We start from the raw sequence: 3,748 nt of genomic DNA on the forward strand, positions 1-3,748 counted from the left end.
GACGAGTGTTTTTCTAGTTGTTGAGCGCCGTGAATGTAGAAGACATTCTGTCGTGTAAGTAAATTTGTATTCCATGTGTGACTGCTTGTCCTGTATTCTGTTTTTAGACGTGATTGGTGAGGTTTTGAATGTAAAAGACGAGGAGTATGATATTTTACATTCTTTGTAAATGGCTGTGATCATCAGTTGCTGAATAGCTTCACCATATATCTAAACTCCATATCGAATTATATATATATATATATTATCTATATTATACATACATACACAACATACAGTACCAGTCATAGTTTGACACACCTCCTCATTCAAGGGTTTTCTTTATTTTGACTATTTTCTACATTGTAGAATAATAGTGAAGACATAAAAACTATGAATTACACATATGGAATCATGTAGTAACCAAAAAAGTGTTAAACAAATCAACATTTTTTTATATTTGAGATTCTTCAAAGTAGCCACCTTGCCTTGATGACAGCTTTGCACTCTCTTGGCATTCTCTCAACCAGCTTCATGAGGCATTCACTCTGGAATGCCTTTCAATTAACAGGTGTGCCTTGTTAGAAGTTAATTTGTGTAATTTCTTTCCTTCGTAATGCGTTTCAGCCAATAGTTGTGTTGTGACAAGGTAGGGTTGGAATACAGAAGACGGCGCACAATTGGCCCAGCGTCGTTCCGGTTTGCCGGTGTAGGCCTTCATTGGTTTGTAGCATTTAAAGATAAAAGATATCTTTTAAGATAAACCATGTAGTATATACGTCTGTTCAGATCTGGATGTTAACCCTCTGTTTTGCCATACAATTATGACTGAAAGCTGAAATATTGCCTTTCTGGATAAGATAGTAGAATTTTTGCAACCATGTAACGGCGGAGTGATTTCCATCAAATGAACGTGGTCCTTGTTTCACGTGTGTCCACTTGCTAGCCAGCTTAGTCTCTGTGGCGCAATGGTTAGCGCGTTAGACTGTTAATCTAAAGGTTGGTGGTTCAAGCCCACCCAGGGACGAGTGTTTTTTCTAGTTGTTGAGGCGCCGTGATGTAAGAAGACATTCCTGTGTGTAAGTAAATTTGATTCCATGTGTGACTGGACTTTCCTGTATTCTGTTTTTAGACGTGATTGGTGAGTTGTTGAATGTAAAAGACGAGGAGTATGATATTTTACATCCTTGTAAAATGGCCTGTGATCATCAGTTGCTGAATAGCTTCACCATATATCTAAACTCCATATCGAATTATATATATATATTATATATATATATATATATATAATATATATACATAAACATACACACATACAGTACCAGTCAATAGTTTGGACACACTCCTCATTCAAGGTTTTTCTTTATTTTGACTATTTTCTACATTGTAGAATAATAGTGAAGACATAAAACTATGAAAATTACACATATGGAATCATGTAGTACCAAAAAAAGTGTTAAACAAATCACATTTTTTTTATATTTGAGATTCTTCAAAGTAGCCACCCTTTGCCTTGATGACAGCTTTGCACTCTCTTGGCATTCTCTCAACCAGCTTCATGAGGCATTCACCTGGAATGCCTTTCAATTAACAGGTTGCCTTGTTAGAAGTTAATTTGTGTAATTTCTTTCCTTGTAATGCGTTTCAGCCAATCAGTTGTGTTTGTGACAAGGTAGGGTTGGAATACAGAAGATAGCCCTATTTTGGTAAAAAGACCAAGTCAATATTATGGCAAAGAACAGCTCAAATGAGCAAAGAGAGAAACGACGGTACAAATGAATGTATTTTGTCTCGTTGTTTAAAGTGTGCGCAGGACTTGTTTGTAGACAAATGTTGGTATCGTGTTTATTAGGATGGGCATTTGAAATGTTTCACTAATCGGGATAATATACATTATTTCTGCTATCAGGATAGTGGACATTCAAAAAACGCAGATAAAATAACACTTGACAAGTCAGAATACCACAACAGGAAAGGCTGCATTCTCCAGTAGTTTTGGCTAGCAGCAACGGTGAAAGAGAAGTCGGATTTTCACCATGATTGATGGATTCTGTTTTGAAATGACTTTTCTGGAGAGTGTTTTGCATTGCTCTGGGTCAGGTGTTGTGGAGCCTTGGCTATGTACTTGACAGTAATTGCTATTTGAAGTGTAGAAAATAGGTTGTCAGAGTTGACTGGAGGACTAAATGCGCTAGCGCAATGCACCGTATCAAAAACAAAAATCAACAGTTCAAACGTTGTTTTATTAAATAAAGAATTTCAATTGTCACGGTATATCCCTGTATGTAATAATGTCTTCAATGATTCATTTAATTTAGAAAAAACGTTTTCATTGTTAAAATAGGCACACCCCCAAAAAAGGTTAAAAAAATGAACACGCACACAAGTAATGGAATACTGAGTCCGTTCGGATATTTGAATATTCAAACAACCGCTGATCGTCTGTTGTGTGTGTAGGCGTGTCTAAATGTGTACTTATTGTTGACGAACGAAGAGGATGCTGTTGCCCTAACGGAACTGATCTCCATAGGTAGATTCCAGACACACTCAGTCCTCGTTAGTATTAGTGGTCAGTATCCCCGCCTGTCACGCGGGAGACCGGGGTTCAATCCCGACGGGGAGGAAATAATTTTTTCCCCTCTTACTTCTTTCTGCCTTGTGAGAGACCTCATTGTAAAATCACGTTCAGTACTTGTCTTTACTCCACTATAGCTTACTCTACAGTGTCGTTTAACCCACTTGTAAAAGGGATGTGGTGGCAAAGGTCTGTTGTTTTATTACTTGTAGATCTTGACCGTTGTCAAGATTGTATTGGTCCACCATACACGTGTTTAGCAGATGTTATTGCGAGTGTACCGAAATGCTTGTGCTTCTAGTTCCWACAGTGTATTAATATCTAACAAGTAATATCTAACAATTTCACAACATATACCCTATACACACAAATCTAAGTTAAGGAATGGAATTAAGAATATGTAAATATAGGACGAGTAATGTCAGAGCGACATAGACTAAGATACAGTAGAATAGTATAGAATACAGTATATACATATGAGATGAGTAATGCAAGATATGTAAACATTATTAAAGTGACTAGTGTTCCATTTATTCAAGTGGATATGATTTCTAGTCTATGCCTATAGGCAGCAGACTCTAATGTGCTAGTGATGGCTGTTTTAACAGTGATGGCCTTGAGATAGAAGCTGTTTTTCAGTCTCTCGGTCCCAGCTTTGATGCATCTGTACTGACCTCGCCTTCTGGATGATAGTGGGGTGAACGGGCAGTGGCTCGGGTGGTTGTTGTCCTTGATGACCTTTTTGGCTTTCCTGTGACATCGGGTGCTGTAGGTGTCCTGGAGGGCAGGGAGTTTGCCAACGGTGATGCGTTGTGCATACCGCACCACCCTCTTGAGAGCCCTGAGGTTGTGGGTGGTGCAGTTAACCTACCAGGCGGTAATACAATTTCTTCAGCCTCCTGAGGTTGAAGAGGCGCTGTTGCGCCTTCTTCACCACACTGTCTGTGTGGGTGGACCATTTCAGTTTGTCAGTGATGTGTTACGCCAAGGAACTTAAAGCTTTCACCTTCTCCACTGTGGTACCGTCAATGTGGATAGGGGGGTGCTCCCTCTGCTGTTTCCTTAAGTCTACGATCATTTCCTTTGTTTTGGGCCTCGAGCTTAGTGATGAGCTTGGCGGGTACTATGGTGTTGAATGCTGAGCTATAGTCAATGAATAGCATTCTTACATAGGTATTATTATTATTATTATTA

The 3,748-nt window shown here is 38.8% G+C and overlaps 1 non-coding gene across 1 annotated transcript; it reads left to right on the forward strand.

The window, feature by feature from the left end:
- The first annotated feature begins 933 nt into the window (after positions 1–933).
- trnan-guu (transfer RNA asparagine (anticodon GUU)) lies at positions 934–1,006 on the forward strand. The gene has a single exon. It is a non-coding gene; the product is annotated as a tRNA-Asn (tRNA).
- Positions 1,007–3,748: the final 2,742 nt, after the last annotated feature.

Source organism: Salvelinus sp. IW2-2015, unplaced genomic scaffold, assembly GCF_002910315.2.
Source record: "Salvelinus sp. IW2-2015 unplaced genomic scaffold, ASM291031v2 Un_scaffold2186, whole genome shotgun sequence".
Classification (NCBI taxonomy): Eukaryota; Metazoa; Chordata; class Actinopteri; order Salmoniformes; family Salmonidae; genus Salvelinus; species Salvelinus sp. IW2-2015.